This window comes from Lissotriton vulgaris, unplaced genomic scaffold (genome assembly GCF_964263255.1).
Source record: "Lissotriton vulgaris unplaced genomic scaffold, aLisVul1.2 SCAFFOLD_4301, whole genome shotgun sequence".
Lineage (NCBI taxonomy): Eukaryota > Metazoa > Chordata > Amphibia > Caudata > Salamandridae > Lissotriton > Lissotriton vulgaris.
The window spans coordinates 1-17,860 of NW_028246156.1; positions in this window are offsets into that span (position 1 = coordinate 1).

A 17,860-nucleotide genomic window follows, 5' to 3' on the forward strand; every position below is an offset into this window, starting at 1 on the left:
CCCCGGTAGCTTGTCTCCTTTCTGGTGAAGAATTGGCTTGGTAGTTTAGTCTGCCCTGTTCCCATGATGCACTGGGCCAGGGACAGACTGATTTGCATATAGCCAGGTTCTGAGCTGGGATGGGGCAGTGAGATAAATAACGGTGATGGATCAAGCCCTGATCTTTGGACTGGGTGAGAGTGGTCTGCTTAACTCAGACACTCTGTTCATCACCACCCCCTTTTCTAAATCGTTTTTGGCCACTATAGGTGTGGCAGGGTATACTCAGACATGAGTCCCTTTCTCACTGCTCCATCAGGATTCAAGCAAGCCGGGCCGAAGAAGGCTGAAATGCAAGAAACCGGTCCCCGGTAGCTTGTCTCCTTTCTGGTGAAGAATTGGCTTGGTAGTTTAGTCTGCCCTGTTCCCATGATGCACTGGGCCAGGGACAGACTGATTTGCATATAGCCAGGTTCTGAGCTAGGATGGGGCAGTGAGATAAATAACGGTGATGGATCAAGCCCTGATCTTTGGACTGGGTGAGAGTGGTCTGCTTAACTCAGACACTCTGTTCATCACCACCACCCCCTTTTCTAAATCGTTTTTGGCCACTATAGGTGTGGCAGGGTATACTCAGACATGAGTCCCTTTCTCACTGCTCCATCAGGATTCAAGCAAGCCGGGCCGAAGAAGGCTGAAATGCCAGAAACCGGTCCCCGGTAGCTTGTCTCCTTTCTGGTGAAGAATTGGCTTGGTAGTTTAGTCTGCCCTGTTCCCATGATGCACTGGGCCAGGGACAGACTGATTTGCATATAGCCAGGTTCTGAGCTGGGATGGGGCAGTGAGATAAATAACGGTGATGGATCAAGCCCTGATTTTTGGACTGGGTGAGAGTGGTCTGCTTAACTCAGACACTCTGTTCATCACCACCCCCTTTTCTAAATCGTTTTTGGCCACTATAGGTGTGGCAGGGTATACTCAGACATGAGTCCCTTTCTCACTGCTCCATCAGGATTCAAGCAAGCCGGGCCGAAGAAGGCTGAAATGCCAGAAACCGGTCCCCGGTAGCTTGTCTCCTTTCTGGTGAATAATTGGCTTGGTAGTTTAGTCTGCCCTGTTCCCATGATGCACCGGGCCAGGGACAGACTGATTTGCATATAGCCAGGTTCTGAACTGGGATGGGGCAGTGAGATAAATAACGGTGATGGATCAAGCCCTGATCTTTGGACTGGGTGAGAGTGGTCTGCTTAACTCAGACACTCTGTTCATCACCACCCCCTTTTCTACCACCCCTTTTTCTAAAACCTGAAATTCCACGGCAGAGCCCCAACATGAAAAAACTGGTGCTGCAAGAACTACAGGACCCCCATACCCTGGGAATACATTCAGGCTGGCACAATTTGTGCCCCCCATGAATACATTTCCCTCCCGTTCAAGCATGGCATGGAAGTCACCGTCCATGCCATGCTGGAACTTTTTGCCAGTTCCAACTGCGGTGTACCACCATGGGAACAGCCAAAGAACTGCCAACGATATTACAAGCTGCACATTTCCAACTCGTAATATCGTCGGTGGTGCTTGCGCAACAGAGGCTGCATTGAGCCGTCGTTGCAGCGCTAAAGTCGCAATCAGGCCCGTTGTCATGTTTAGGTTTTATAAAACTGCCTGTATGAAAGTGCCCCTTTTGGACATGGTTAGCCCCATGATTTGCCTGATATCTGGTGCAACTTTGACTGAAGAGCACTGGGTTCCCGCTAACCAGGTTTCCAGTGCCTGTATTATTTCACAAAAATGATGTTAATGCCCAATTGTTCCACAATTGGCAAGGCCCTTTGCACCGCTGTAAGTCCCTAGTAAGGGGTACATTTTGGTATGTAGGGCATGGGTCCCGAGGAGGGCCCCTTAGAGCTGCAGCATGTATTGTGCTGCTATAAGGTTACGGGGTCTCTGAACTTATGCATTAAATTACTTTCTAAACTCAAGCATGTGCACAACACAGCAGTCAGCATTCCAGTCCACTGTACAGAACGGCTCTCCATAGCGGCTGCAGGTACTGCGTACTGAATGACATGCCTAGACGCGCTTGTGTACCGGATAGTAGTTAGCATTCTAGCCACCGGCTGCTTTCCAGAGATTCTGAACTAGACTGTCAATACAAACCACTTCCAGGTTACCTGACCTGCACGTCACACGCGAACTAAAGAGACACACTCTGGCAGGAACTTATGCCCGACTGAGTTTCTCATCAAGTTAGTTTTTCCTCCGTTCTCCGCCCCTGTCCTCGCAAAGCCCAGATATCTATTGCATGGATACCTTTTTTTCAACATTTTTATTGGCATTTATTTTAATATACATGCATAATAATATAGTTCAGCAATTGGTGATATATCACAACACAGCACTTCTTTGGCATATATAAAATTGTCCTGTACTAACTCTAGTTACATTTCGAAAATGCCATAGAGAAGGTTATCCATAAACACATAAATCAGTCTCATACGTTCAAGTCTTATTTCACCTGTAATTTTTAGGAAAAGATTATTTTGGTAAATGTATACGGTCACATATTATATGTCAGTCTGTAAATATCTGTCAGATTTAATAAAAGAAAGCAATACAACTTGTAAATCATACTATTTAATTATCTAACTGTGCAGTGGGGCTAAGGGTTGTGTATTTGCTAATACGTTAAGCAGGCTGTGTGGGGCGTGCGCATGAGATGCATGGGGCCGGGTGGGCTCTAGACCACCAGTGGTTCACTATACACACGTCGGGCCGTAAGTTCGCAGTGTCCCCAAGTTTTATGTGTGAGCTGGCTAGTTTGTGCAGTCCCTATATCGCCATTTTCGTGTGGTATGTCAAGGTCTGTTGGCAGTAGCGTTTTTATGAAGGTAAACTCAGTGTTTTCATTTAAGCATCATACCTTTTGTCATCTTCGCCGATCGTATTTGTTCCCAATTCGCTCCCCCCTGTCGCTCCAGTCTGTGTTTTCACATGCCTCCAGTATATCTTTCTGGAGGTCGGCAAGGGTGCGTTGCCTCAATCCAAGCGCCTCTTCCCTCGTCAGTACTCTAACTTCTGCCACCTATGCCCAATGGGTTACACTTAGTTTCCAGGCTTCCATTGCTGGTCCGTGTACAAATTTCCAGGCCAGTGCTATTCTTCTCCAGGCGAAGACCAGGGCTAAGTTTAGGAATCTGTTTACTGATTTTCTTTCAGAAGAACAGGGAAAGAGCCCCAACAGGCACGCTCCCATTGTTGGTTCTAGTATGCGCCCCACAGCTTCACACGCGAGTTGTATTGTTTCCTCCCAGAACTTACATAGTTGGGCACAATCCCAGGTTATGTGTATGAAGTCTGCGTCTACACGGTCGCATATTTGGCATTTGTATCCAGTGTCTCCAAAGTCAAGCTGAAGTTTGTGAGGTGTCATGTGTATGTAATTAAACTGTGTGTACTTCAATCTAGTATTGTGTGAGCCTTTCTTAGGGTATGCCAACATTTTGGCACATTCTGGGTCTGTGATGGTATTTGTGTGCTTTACAAATAGCATTATCATCATTATGAGTTGTCAAAACCACGAAGCGTGAATGGTGTGACTAGTAGGGCCCCTTTAATCCGGAGACCTCCAGTTGGGGGCAGAGAGGGTACCTAAGGGACCACCCTGTAAAACGTTGCAGGCACAATGGGGTGCCAGCAACAGGGTGCAGAGATTTCCACACACCCCCATTTTCCCCAAAGGAGCCTGTGTTGTCAGGCAGAACATAGGCTCCCATAGGAGTCAATGGGAATCCGACCGAACAGTGTTCAGTCGCTTTATAATCGGTCGGGTAGAACTACCAACCGAGAGTCGGTCGGTCCCGTTTCCTCGAAGGTCCCACTAGACATCGGATTGGGGCCTTGGTGCACTCCGTGAACACACCCTGGCTTTTCATCAACTTACACCCCTCAAATTAATATCACACATTCTCCGGATTCATCCACTTTCGATGGAAGAGATTACAAGACGCCGGCTCACTTGCTGCATGGTTCTCAAGTAAGTTGCCTGCGAATATACTTTTTCTACTAATAAGTTCTAACCAACCTATGATGTTTTGATTCACTAGGACCTAAAAACAAAGAAATACAAATTATAGGGGCTGATTAGGATAGTGGGCAGGTGTTATCCTGCAACAGGACCTCCCAAAAGCGTGTCAGTTGTGCCAACAGGCATTTTGATGCGACTTCTACCACGGCGGACGCAATGCCTAAACTTCTGCTGGATGCAGCACCCGCCGCAAGGCAAAATAGGGACACGTGACATATTCCTGCCACATGGTGTAGAGATATGCAGGGGCACTGATGGTGCCACCTCTATCGTAGGTCCAGGGGGATATGCGACAGGCCCTTAAAGTCACTTTCTGCCTGCCTTTTCATGGTGGGTTATCCACCATGAAAATGCGGACGGTGAGGCACATTGTAATCCCTATGGCGGTGCCTGGTAAGCACCACCACCCCGGTAGGGAATACAACCCCATCCACTGCACTGGCAGGCTCAAGGAGCCAGTCACAGATGCCGCCAACCATCCGCCCACCATTGAAATATGGTGGGTGTACAAGATAGTTCATATATCTGTGGAACCACCACAACAGCCAGTCATCATAATGGGAGACGACTGCCTGGGGCGAGCCCGCCTTCAACAACCAGTCTTCGAGATAGGGGAAGACTGGAACCCCTGATCTGCGACCACTGCCATCACCTTCATGAACACCTTAGGTGCGCTGGTAAGGACGAAGGGAAGCACGGTAAACTGAAAGTGCTCATGGCCTACCGTGAATCGCAGGTAACGCCGGTAGGCCAGCAGGACAGGGATGTGGAAATTTGCGTCCTGCAAGTACAACGCTACCATCCAGTCGCCAAGATCGAGGGCAGACAAGACCAGAGCTAGCATCAACATCTTGAACTTCTCCTTCCGGAGAAAGCGGTTGACGTTCATGAGGTCCAAGATAGGAAGCAGGCCCTTGTCGTTGTTGGGGACTAGAAAGTAGTGGGACCACAACCACGACCTACTTGAGGGACAGGAACGTGCTTGATGGACCCCTTGGCCAAGAGGGCAGTGACTTACTGCTAAAGAAGTGCCAGGTGGTCCTCCGACATGCGTTGCTACTGAGGTGGCATGGCTGTAGGGGTAGTCTTGAAGGGTAGGGAGTAGCCCCATCGCACAATTTGCAGCACCCACTTGCCCGATGTGATGTTGCGCCAGTGGGGGAGTTGAAGGCGAATTCTGCCGCCCACTGGCATTTGATGGGCCTTAAAGTTCGGACTAGGAAGGCTTTGCAGTGGAGGCTGCTGGGTGGAGGTGGACTTACCTGCCCAATTACCCCAAGAACGGCCTCGGCGGTTCCCCCGTCTGCGGCCGTGCTCAGGATGTTGCCACGCAGTCCTGTGACTCTGGAACGAACGTGTTGGGGCACCCCTTCCGTGGCCATGAAAGGAGCGAAAAGCAGAAGCAGAGGAGGGCGAGTTGCCAACAGGCCCAAGGACTTTGCTGTAGTCCATGAGTCCTTAAAGCGTTTCAATGCACTATCTGCCTTATTGCCAAAAAGGCGAATGCCTTCAAAGGGCATGTCAGTCAGAGTGTTCGGGTCATCCCCTGAAAAGCCAGTTGTCCTCAGCCAGGTGTGGCGATTAAGCGCCACCTTTGTGGAAATCTCCCTGCCCAGCGGAGTTGGCGGTATCAAGCACACAACGGATCGTGAACTTAGCTGCGTCTTGCCCAGCTGCTATAGCTTGAGAGAGTACTGTCAGTGCCTCCTCCGGACAGTTGGGCAGCACCTGCGCAACCGTATACCACACAGAGTGGGAATACTGGCCCAAGAGACATAATTTGTTTACCGACTGCAGCCCTAAGCTGGCAGATAAAAAGCACCTCTTGCCAAGCTGCTCCAGCTTCTTGGATTTCCTATCCGGAGGTGTGGAAGGGAACGCACTCTTGGAAGCAGAGGCCTGGACAACAAAGCTTTCGGGAGTGGGGTGTTGGGAGAGAAAGAGGGGGGGTGTCACTCAGAGCCGGGCGATGGAGTCGGGCCACAATCCTGTCCACAGGAGCCCCTGTGTTGGGCCTGGACCAAGTGCCCAAAAGAACGTCCAAAAGCACGTAATTGAAATGCAGCAAGGGCTACAAATAGGTTGCTGCCGGCTAAAGCACTTCTGTCAGGAGGTTAGTCCTGACGTCCACTGTAGGGAGTTTGAGGTGGAGGGCCTCGGCCGCCCTATGCAACACCCCTGAGTAACTGGCTCCCTCCTCCCTCGGCACGGTAGGAGACAGCATGCCATGGTCAGGTGAGGTGTCTAGACCATTGGCATCCCCCAAATCCTCTGCCCAATCCGGATCATAATCACACTGTTGTGTGAGAGGGTCCTCAGACCCCTCCCAGTCCTCCCCTTCCTCCGAAGTCTGTGAAACAGGCTGAAAATAAGGAGGACGGACATAAGGGTAAAAAGGCCCTGTCGGGATCGGCGTTGAGCGAAGCCGATCCGGCGCCGTGTCTGGGTCATGGCTGAAACTTGGGCCGACGAAGGAGGGGACACCGGATCATGTCAGAGGTGGTGCTGGAGGGGGAGGGGGAGGGGGTCGACACCAGTGGAGGTGTTATGAAGTCAACTGGTGTCGCCCTGGATCAGAGCCAGGATCCAGGGGGGTCCTGCAGCGCCAGGACAAAAGCTGCTGGCGATGAAAGAGCAAGAACCCCATTCAGGCACATAGGCACCGTTGGGGCCAGATGGCCCAAAGAGTCGGGACATGGCAGCAAGAAAGTCTTGTATCTGAACAGGCTTTGCCGACAAATCCGGAAAGGGCTGTGAGATATTAATGTGAACATTGCCGGCACCATCTTGCTTAACATAGGCCTTTGCGTGCTCGTAAGCGGCAACCATTTTAGACATCACGGCCATTTCATACACTGCTGTTCACCTGTGTGTCACCCTGACCTTGCCATCATCCCCCGCGATCTGACTAAGCCTGAACACACGTACTAGGGTCGTAAAACCTTGGCAGCATGACAATGCCCCGGAGTCACTTCCCGCACCAAGCCCACTTGTCCATTCATCCTCCTTGCACAGGCAAGCCCCCTTTTATAACCTCCTTCCCTGCACCTGGCCACTCAGTCCAGTCCCAGGCACTAACCGACTCCTGTGGACATTGTTTATTGCCTACAAATGGCAGGGATTGTTTCACCAACAAAGGGGCCTGACTTAATCATTAACCCAAACCCTTAGATCTGACCGATCCCACGTACTTTTAGATCCTGTTTTAATGTCCAGCTGCAAGATAGTGATCATTTGTTACATCTGGGTGGGGGACGATTGCTGTTCGGTTTGTGTGGGAACTAGCTTAAGGCGGGGATTCCAAGGATGTTTGAATATGCAATAAAGATGCAAAGTTTTGTATAAAAGGCAATGCCACAGAGATGCAGTTAGAGCACCTCCTGGCGATAGCCCCGGTGTCTGATGTGATATGTTCTCCTCTGGAGTAAAAAACCTGTTCTTCGTCTTCTAGTTTCCAGCGCCTGCCTCGTTATTTTGATCACTATTCTTATGTGAATTAGAGGTGGTTTGCACCAAGCAGCATTGAAAGTCTTGGGAGTCTCGCTGCTTTTTTTCACAGGGCGGGTAGGCCGGAGGCAACGTCGCAGGCTCCGTAGGAGCCGTAGGGGTTGCACCATCCACACCCTCAGCCAAGATGGGCGAGAGGAAGTCGAATAGCAACAACGCTTCATAGACTTCTTGGAATGCTTGGACTTTCCTGACCCAGAGTGCGAAGACTTAGAACAAGAGGAATGACAATGACTGCTCCGCGACCGTTCCCTCGACCTCCCACGGGACCATGACCTTGAGCAGCGCAGAACCGACTGCCGGACTTCTATCAGCTTTCGGGACCGCTCCAGCAAAGTCTTCAGAGCCATGGCCCGGCAGTCGGGGTACGAATTGGAGGCATGTTTGTGTCCCAGGATGTAGAGACATGCGGTGTGGCTCAGTCACTGACATCATGCGGTGACAGGCCCCACAATTCTTAAAGCAGTGCATCCCTATGACACCAGGAGTCAATCGACTCGAAAGAAGTGAGACAAAAGGCCTAAAAAAAACTCCGTCTAAAAGTGACTGATTCATTCCACAAAGACAACCCTTATTGGGGTTACGGATCATATTAAAATGGTATTGAATGCTAATAAAGCAGAGATACTGGCCTTATTGGACTTGACAGCAGCCTTCAACAGTCTCTCATCAGAAACTGATTTTTCAACTGAGAGGGCCAGGGCTGCAGGGACAGGCTCTCAACTGGCTCATCAGTTGTCTTGACCAGCTTACTCAGACCAATCAACTTGAGTCCTTTCCGTTCCCAAACCTTGAAACTTACTAAGGGGGTACCCCAGGGCTCTTGTCTAAGCCAGACTTTATTTAATATATATGCGGCCCACCTTGCCAAAGTTATCAGGGAGCACGGTTTTACCCCTTCATCTTACGCTGACGATACCCAGCTGCTTCTGACCTTTGATAAGAACTCTGAGGCTATTGATTTTGCTATGGGTATGTTACCTAGATCTGAATGGATGACGGACCATTGTCTTGAGTTAAATCCATCTAAGACGGAAATTCTGTTGATTGGCTTAGCTAAGACCGTCTGGTCCCCTAGCTGGTGACCTGCTACATTAGGTACAGCCCCCCTCTCCAACCTCTGTAGCAAAAAATGTGGGAGTCCGCATAGATGTTCTGCTATCCATGAAGGACCAATTTGGGAGTCCGCATAGATGTTCTGCTATCCATGAAGGACCAATTTGGGAGTCTGCATAGATGTTCTGCTATCCATGAAGGACCAATTTGGGAGTCTGCATAGATGTTCTGCTATCCATGAAGGACCAATTTGGGAGTCCGCATAGATGTTCTGCTATCCATGAAGGACCAATGTGGGAGTCCGCATAGATGTTCTGCTATCCATGAAGGACCAATTTGGGAGTCCGCATAGATGTTCTGCTATCCATGAAGGACCAAGTTATGAGTACGACGGGGGCCTGTTACCATACCTTAAGCCTCCTGTTTTGCTGGTTGCCACTCTGTGCGAAAAACCTTGATTCAGGCATTGATTATTGGCCGCTTGTACAACTGCAATGCTCTGATGGCATCTGCCAACGAGTTCCTTCTCAGCAGACTACAGATTGTTCAAAATGTGGTGGCTCGCCAGGCACAAAAAAAACACCTCCTCGCGCTTCGGTAGGGCCTTTATTAAAACAGCTTTACTGGCTCCCTATCCACCAGAGAATTAATTTTAAGCTTGGGTGTCTCACACATAAAGCACTCTGTGGCACACGCCCCAGCTACCTGGTGGATGAATTCAGAGTCTACTTTCGGAATCGCCATATTAGATCGGAAGGGAAAAGGCTGTTAGTAATTCGCTGGTTTAATACACTTAGGACAGGTGGCAAAACTGTTGTCCATCTGGCCTCAAAATTTTGGAACACCCTACAGGTGGACTTGCGTAATTGCTCAAATCTTCTCCGCTTTAGGAAACTCTTGAAAACTGCACTATGAGTATAATTTCTATCTGCACATGTTTGCCTGACTTTCCAGTTAAGATCGCGCGGAGATACCCCTTTGGGGATGATATCTGCGCTTTATAAAACCTATACATACTGGGGGTATTTGCTCTTCCCGGATCTGCGCGTGTGGGTGCGTCTAAGCAGCTCCAACGCGTCATCTCAGTGACAAAGACGTCAACGACGCACGACGACGCCTACCGACGCGCAGGGGTACTGCTGATGAAAACTTTACGGATCCAGTGTCAGATGCCTGGGGTTAATTCTAAGGTAAGGAATCTATCACTATGTGTTTCTTTCAGATTCTAGTATTTAGGTGGCTCCCCCAGTCCCTGAAACTAGTTTCTGTAATCTAATGAAAAGAAGGACAAAGAAGATGCTGTGCAGATAAGACTGTCAACGCCCACCAACTTGGCTCCAGCCCTACTGGCCTGTCTCCAGCCCTTGAAGAAATGACGACTGTCCTGCAGTCAGCGACCTCCATCAGACAGGGAAAGACTGCCTGCCTTTGAAGGAGGCCAGAACTCCAGAGGACAGCGACTCAGTCCATAAGAAAGAAATACAAAGGACTCTGGTGCAGTCCGGATCCGCAATTCCTGACCACTCCGCACCTGATGCCTGTGTCCAACCGATCCAGAAAAGGTTACCCAGCAATCCTGATTTCAAGTCCAGTGATGGCTGACTCCTACTGGACTCCACGACGAGGCCTGCAGTGTGAATCCAAGTGCTCACTTCGATGGCGACCAACTCTGGTAAGAGAAACCAGACGTCAATGGAAAAACCAGCACCCAAAACCCCTTGGCCTTGAGGAGCTCGACCAACGGTTTACCTATGACGTACAACATTCCAACTTACCTCTCCTGTCACTGGTTTTATCTGTGCAGACTCCAGTCGTCAACTGCAGCCTGTTTTCCAAACAGGGTTTCTCCATTAAATTGCATTGTGCACCCGACTGGGTGTTTGGACACTTCACCCAGCCACATCTGTGCCGCTGGTGGTGCAATATTGGTGCTGCCTTGTGTCCCCCATGCTTGCCAAAAAACTCAGAAGCTTGAGCCCTGCAGACGCTTTACTTACCTGCAAGCAGTGTGTCTTCAAACACCCCTAGTCTCCATTGGTTAACATTGGGCCTGGTCTTCAAATTTGACCCCTGCACCCGGTTGGCCCTGTGCAGCTGGTGGTGCAGTGTTAGTCCTTAGATGAACCTTGCCCTCTGCTCACCCAGCATCCCAAAGACTGGATTTGGGAGTTGATTACTTACCTGTGAAAACCAATTTTTTATTTTCTTCCATAGGTTAAAAGACTGAAAATTGCACAGTGTTCATTTGAAACTGTACATAATTCCGATTTAAAAACGTACTTGAGCTTCTTTCAAGATTTATTGTGAAGCGAAGATCTTTGCAAAAATTTTATCATACCAAATTGGCTTTGGATTCCCTTTGAGTCGGGTTTTCTTTTTTCGGTCACTGTGTGCACAACAAATGTCTTATACTCTATGTTAGGGCTATGGCTGCTCGCCCACACTACCACAAGAAAACAAGTTACGTACCTGTAACTGTAGTTCTCCAGTATTGGAAGCTTTCATAGATTCACATGGCTGAATCATTCCCCGTCGTCGAGACGGGAGTCTCCGGTACATAAAAAAGCAATGCTTAGTAGTATAGCAAACTGAAAAGAGGCCTAGGCCCATTTCCCTTTTGCAACCCATAACCTTCGTTATGTAAAAGAGACCAAACTTGTCACTGAACCAAACACTCCTGAGAGAACCTTTTGCCCCTCAGATTTTCATGCACTTGTGCCATAAACACCTTTTGTGATAAATCCGAGGTGAGCCTCTCAGGGGAGGAGGGTGAGTTGCATGTGAACTACGAAAGCTTCCAATACTGGAGAACTGCAGTTACAGGTAAGTAACTTGTTTTCCTACTCCTGTATTGGAGATTACATAGATTCACATGCCCGAATCAAAATAGCGAGCAGTAGAATAAGGATTTTTTTTTTTAGACTCCATGCAGATCTGGTATAGCTATGCAAGACATCATTTATCTATACAAATTGATCATGGAATTCTGCATATTAGAAATGAAACCACTCTCACTAAACATAATAAAAACTGTGCATTTGTAACCAAGAAACAAGGATGGAGGGATGAAAAGAGGGCTCAACATTACTGGATAAGGTTTCTCAGCACCGCTTCGCCCACCGCCACATCTCTTCCTGCGGCTGCATCCAAGCAGGAATGCCTGGTGAAGGTGTGTGTACTCTTCCAGGTCGCTGCCCTGCAGATATCCTGGATCGGTACTCCTGCAAAAAAAGCAGTGGAGATGGACACTGCTCTTGTCGAATGGGCATGAACTCGTGCATTTAAAGGCTTTCCAGCTGCCTGATGACAATACTCTATCGCACTGGAAATCCATCTGGCAATTCCCCTTTTTGATAAAGGGAAGCCCTTCCTGGGTGCCCTGAAGACAACAAACAGTTGTGAAGATTAGCGGAAGGATTCAGTCTTTTGCACATAGAATTTGAGACAGCGTTGGACATCCAGCGGGAGGAGAGCTCTTTCCGCTGCTGTTGTTGGTTGAGGAAAGAACTGTTTGTGCATTAGTAGCTCATTTAAATGAAAGTCCAATGGAACTTCTGGAATAAATTTTGGATTTGTCCCGAGTATCATTCTATCCTCTTTAAATTGTAAGAAAGGGTCTTGCATCGTGAGAGCCTGTAATTCCCCCACTCTCCTGGCTGAAGTGAGCGCTATGAGAAGCGCAACTTTCCACAATAGAAATTTAAGATCTGCCCTGTATATTGGCTGGAAGGGCTGTTTCATTAATTGAGAAAGAACAATGTTCAACTGCCAGAGAGGTGGTGGAGGCTTTACTGGAGGAAAAACCCGGAATAATCCTTTCATGAAGTATTTGAGGACTCTAGCAGACCCCAGAGATGGTCCTGAGGAAGTCCTCCTGTAGAGTGATATTGCAGCTAAATGTACCTTTATAGATGCATGAGCCAAACCCGACTTAGCCAAAAGTAAAACGTATGGAATAATCTCATGCGTTGCTGAATTCAGAGGATGAATGTTACATCTTTGGCACCACAGACAGAATCTTTTCCATTTCATTCTGTAGGTCTTGTTCGTACTCTCCGCTCTGGCTTTTGATAGAATGTCTTTGATTTCCTCTGAGATCTTTAGATGGTGAAACTCACAGTGCTCAGGAGCCAGGCCGCTAAGTGCAATGATTTCGGATCTGGATGGAGCACTTGTCCCTGGGACATCGTCAGAAGCGCTGGTATTGGCTGGAGGCGAATCGGATGGACCTCCGACATTAGCGGAAGCTCTGTGAACCAGTGCTGCCTGGGCCACCATGGGGCTATCAGGATCATCCTGCACGGCTCCTTCTTGAACTTCATAGGAACTCGTGGCAGTAGGGGTATTGGAGGAAAGGCATAGGCAAAGACGCCTGACCATGCCATCAAAAACACATTCCCTCAGGATCCCCTTTGGGGAAGCCAGCTTGCGAAGAACCGGCATTTCCTGTTCACTGCTGTTGCGAAGAGGTCTACTGTTGGCGCCCCCCTCCCAATCATTGGAAGATGTTGTCTAGAACCCCTTGGTCGATCTCCCATTCGTGGCAGGTGGATTTGAGCCTGCTGAGAGTATCTACTTGGACGTTCTGGTCCCCTGGGAGATGTTCTGCTGTTATGGATATCTCATGTTGCAGTGCCCCTTCCCATATTCTCTTGAGACAGGGAGAGTGATCTTGTTCTCCTTGTTTGTTAAAGTAATGCATCACTGTTGTGTTGTCCGTTCTTACTAACACAGTTGATTCTCTTATTTGTGTTAGGAACGCCAGCAATGCCAAGCGGACGGCTCGGAGTTCCAATAAGTGGATATGCATCTTCTACTCGTGCAACTTACAGCGGCTGCTGACTTTACGGTCCTGAAGGAAGGCTCCCCATCCTTCTAGGGACGCATGTGTAGTAATTATCTATGGGGGTGGCTCTGTGAGGAATGAAAGGGCCTGCAAGATGTTTCGCTCTTGGGTCCACCATTTCGCCGCTTGAACCATGATCGGCGTTACCTTGACTAGGTTTTTGAAGAATCCCTCTGCTTGATGCCATTGTAGATCTAGATGCTCTGGCAACGGACGCATCCTTAACCTGCAGCAAGGTATGAGGGGAATGCAAGAGGACATTGTTTCCAGCAATGACTTGTACTTGCGTACTGAAAGGCATATTCTTTTTGTTCAGTCTTTGAAGGGAGATGTAATTCTCAGTTGCCTTTCTTTGGAGGGGAATTGCCTTGTTCACCTCTTTCCAGTATCGCTCCCAAGAAGGTGATGTTTCTTGTCGGTAGAAGGGATGATTTTTCCTCGGTTGAAGTCGGACCTAACCTGGCAAACAACTCCACGCAAGCCGCTGTTGGCGATCGGGCCGATGCTGCCAATGGTGCCTTGACCAACGAGTCAGCGAAGTAAGGAAATACTTGGTGTTTCCATTTCCTTAGAACAGCTGCCACTGGAGCTAGGCATTTCGTAAATATTCTTGGGGCTGATTTCAGGCTGAACGGCAGTACCTTGAATTGGTAATGTTCTTCGGCAACCATGAACCGAAGGTACTGCCTGTGGGAAGGATGGATGGAGATGTGAAAGTACGCATCCTGTTGGTCTTTGGTCATATGATCTCCTGGGTCTAAAAGCAGAAGGATGTCCTAAAGAGAAACCATTCAGAATGATTACTTTTTGAGATAGCTCTTTAGGGATCCTAGGTCTCAAATAGGACACCATTGGAGAGTGTTTTTCTTGACTAGGAAAAATCGGGAGTAAAACCCTTCCCCTCTGGGAGTTCGGCACTGGTTCTATTGCTCCCTTTTGGAGCATTGTCCAAATTTCCCGACGCATCTGAAGTAAGTTCCTGACCTCTTGATGTATCAGCAGTGTACAAGGGGGCGTTTGTGGAAGTTATAGAGTGTGTCCGAATTCAATTATGTTGAGGACCCACTGGTCTGTAGTTATTTGCTGCCAATTTTGGAGATAATAAGCAATCTTTCCACCCATGGGAACATGTGACGTAAGAGGGATAGGTGTAGCCGGATCCTGATGGCTGTCATTGTCGTCAGTTGTTTTCTTTCCCCTGACGACCTCCCCTACCCTCTAGGAGTAGATTTTGTGTAGCCTCCTGACTGACATTGCGTATACTGCTGACAGTAAAGCTGCGATGATGTAGAGTAAGATGAATATCTTCCCTGCTGGTATCCTCCTCTGAAAGAGGATTGGCCTCTACCTTTAGAGCCTTGAAAAGGAACTTTCCTATATTGTAGCGTTGCTAATGATTTTGCTGAATCAGTATATTTTGTGATACCTTGCAGTACCTCATCTATGTGCTTTCCGAATAAATCCTCTCCATTGAAAGGAAGGTCCAAGATCTTATTTTGGACTTCCGGCCTGAACACTGTTGCTCTCAGCCACCCTTGTCTGCGTAGGACTGCCGCTCCTCCCAACAATCTGAAGGCTGTGGTTGCGATTTCCATAGCACAATCTATGACTTCAGCCAAAGTCCTCTCTCCCTCTTGCAGAATCTTCCAGCCCTCCTGTCTGTCAGCCTCTGGAATGCAGGAGGCGAGAGGTCACACCACATCTGCCTATCGTACCTGCCTAGAATCGCCAGGGCATTCGAAGCTTTAACTACCAGGGCATACAAAGGAAAACCTCTTCCCCGCATTGTCCAATCCCCTACCCTCTCTGTCCGGAGGTGTCGTAATAGGAGCTGATGGATTCCTTGACTTCTGCTGAGCCTCCTGGGTTATGACTGAGTCCAGCTTGGGGTGGCCTAGAAGACAAGCTGGAGCCTCCAAAGGTGCCTTATATTTTTTTGTCCAGTCTGGCAAGTACTTGATTCACCGTTGCCGGTGTCTCTATGACTTTCAGGCCCTCTTTCCATAGATTAACGATAATCAGTAGGGACCGAAATGTCCCACAATAAGGTTCCTTGAAGTCGTAAAAGAAACATTCTGCTTTGTCTGTGGACATGGTGACTGTGAATCTGTTTGTGGCTCTCTCCATTAGATTATGAAAACCACCGATGTCCTCTGGTGGTGAATCGACAGGTTCCGGTGAAGGAGAAGGAGACTGAATGAGATAATCATCCCACTCCCTGCTAGGATCCGTTATCTCTCCCTCCTCCTGATCATCATCCGTGGTCACTGGCTCTAGTTGAGATCTTGCTGGTGGAGATCTAGGCAAGGGCTCTGGTAAAATTTCTCACCTATGCACTGGCGTACCTGGTATAGAGCGTGGTTGAGGCGTAGTCACCGGTACTTCTCTAGAGGTATGAGGAACAGGATGTCTCTTATAATCCTCCAGCATGAACTGCAAATCCTTTAGCGGTGAAGATGGAACACTCACCATCTCCTCCTGATACTCCTGGCGGTATTGTTGCTGGGGATGATCTTGAAACCCCTCATATTCGTCCTCTGAGTCATCCTCTTGGTACTTTACTTGCAACTGCGACGGGCTATTAGCATAGCCAAAAGAACCGCCATCATCCTCCACTTCTTCTGACTCCTCTTCCTCCAACAGGTGATATGGTACCAACGGTGTCACCTTACTTGGAGATGGGTTCTTCCTGGCAAGAACCCATTTTCTGGGGATTTTTCCTCTCATCGACGAGCCCGTCAACGAGATAGTCGTCGCAACCGCAGACGTTATTATAGCCGTCAACACTACCGTTGACTATGCTGTTACTGTTGTCGCTGCCGTTGACGATTCCGTCGACAGCGGGATTGTTACCTGTAGTCATTGTTGTCGATGCAGTCGTCGCCACAGATCTCATCGTCAACACTGCTGTCGATGGTGATAAAGTCTTAGATGTAAGTTTTACCTCAGATTACGTAGACGACGCCGCCATCCTCTTCGTTGACGCTCCCGTCGACGGTGAAGATTTCTCCAATGTCCCCTCAGGAGGTGTGGAGGCCGGCTTCTTGACTGAATGTTTGACTTAAGGGGGTGATTGGGGGCTCTGAGCTTTTCATCTTGGTATGTATTACCCCTGAAGCATGACCCATGCTCTCCTTTTCCTTGTTTGGAGGAGATTTAGAGGGACTGCTGCCAGAAGACCCTGGGGTGGTCTTTTTAAGGGCCTTCTCAGGTCTTTCCCCTGAGGTATGAGCCTGAAGAGATCTGTTCCTTTATTGAGATCTCCTAGAATTTTAAGACGCTTCATCACTGTCACTAGACATAACTTCCTTCCTGGCTTTAAGCTTTTGAAGCCAATGTAATAGCCGTCCTTCAGGATCCCTTAAAGTTTTATTTGAAAAGGTATGACATACAATCCTATGCTTGATGATCTGGATAAAGGCAGTTGATGCAATCCTTATGAGGGTCGTCTGTATAGAGCCTTTTCTTTGAACAGGTGGCACATGCTCTGAAGAAACCTTTTTTCTCTTTGTCAGCCATAGTAACAGTTGGAGAAATAGTAGGTAGTAATTAAATCTGAAGAAGAACACTCTCAAATCCAATCTAGATTGAGTAGAAATTGAAGAGTTTGAGCTGAGCTCAAAGGAGACTCCCTAGCACAACGTGCGGTAGAAAATCTGAGGGGCAAAGGGTTCTCTCAAAAATGTGTTCTAGAGGGAGAGGAGTTCGGACTGGTTCAGGGAGAAGTTCGGTCTATTTTACATAACGAAGGTTATGGGTTGCAAAAGGGAAATGGGCCTAGGCTTCTTTTCAGTTTGCTATACTACTAGGCGTTGCTTTTTTATGTACAAGAGACTCCTGTCTCGACGATGGAGAATAATTCAGGCATGTGAACCTATGAAAGCTCCAATACTGGAGTAAATAAAGGACTTTGGGTTTGCATTGAGCCCTGAACACTTCTGAGAGAATCTCTGGACTCTGTGCACGGTATAAACACCATGTAGTATACCATATACTGAGCCAGCTTCCTGCAACATTCAACTATTTAAACAGGGCCACACTCTGCTCTGGATCCTTTTTCGAAATGTACACTATTGAAAAGCGAAAATGCTGCTGTTCACTTTTATATTGTTATGGAAATCCTAGGTCTTTTGAACAGGTCATATTCTTCCTCCTTGGACCTCTCTTTAGCTTTTGGCTCCCTATGCAACAGGTTAAACATTTCGACATATAATCCCTGCCATATCTTTTCTGTGGTGTGCACCCAATGGCTTTGTCACCATGTATGAAAACTTTTTTCAACTCCTTTCCTTCTTGGAAATCCCCTATTTTTACCGTACCTTTCTACCCCTCATCAGAGTCTGTTCCATAGCATCAGTTCCCATGTCCTTAGCCTTGTCCCCTTG